This window comes from Aptenodytes forsteri, unplaced genomic scaffold (assembly GCF_000699145.1).
Source record: "Aptenodytes forsteri isolate BGI_AS27 unplaced genomic scaffold, ASM69914v1 Scaffold1364, whole genome shotgun sequence".
NCBI classification, from domain to species: domain Eukaryota; kingdom Metazoa; phylum Chordata; class Aves; order Sphenisciformes; family Spheniscidae; genus Aptenodytes; species Aptenodytes forsteri.
In genome coordinates, this window is record NW_008795396.1 from 9,523 (window position 1) to 10,083 (window position 561).

General features: G+C 72.0%; 1 long non-coding RNA gene across 1 annotated transcript in view; it reads left to right on the forward strand.

Moving 5' to 3' along the window:
• The window catches only part of LOC103900080, a 2,122-nt gene extending 1,579 nt beyond the window's left edge, over positions 1 to 543 (forward strand). The window contains exon 3 of the long non-coding RNA XR_657643.2: positions 407 to 543. This is a non-coding gene — a long non-coding RNA (uncharacterized LOC103900080). The remainder of the gene's footprint in view (positions 1 to 406) is intronic.
• Positions 544 to 561: the final 18 nt, after the last annotated feature.

Genomic DNA, 561 nt, shown 5'->3' on the forward strand with positions numbered 1-561 from the left:
CACGGTGCTGTGCGCTGGTGACCCTGTCCCGTCCCCAGCCACACTGGGGACCCGGTGCCATGGCACGGTGCTGGGTGTGGGTGTGGTGACCCTGTCCCCAAGCCGTGCTGGGGACCTGGTGCTGGTGACCCTGTCCCCAAGCAGTGCCATGCTGGGGACCCGGTGCCCAAGCTGAGCTGGGGACCTGGTGTTGGTGACCCCATCCCCAAACAGTGCCACACTGGGGACCCGGTGCCATGGCATGGTGCTGGGTGCTGCGCTGGTGACCCTGTCCCCAAACCATCCTGGGGACCCGGCGCTGGTGACCCCGTCCCCAAGCGGTGCTGGGGACCCGGTGCTGGTGACCCCGTCCCCAGGCGGTGCCAGGCTGGGGTCCGGCGGGGTGGTGACGGGGGGCTGCGGGCAGTGCCCCCGCAGGTGGTGACGCTCCCCCGGGAGTCGGTGCGGGCGGTGCCGGGGCAGACGGTCACCTTCACCTGCGTGGCCACCGGCGTCCCCACCCCCATCATCACCTGGCGCCTCAACTGGGGCCACACCCCCAGCAGCCACAGGTGGGGGCGG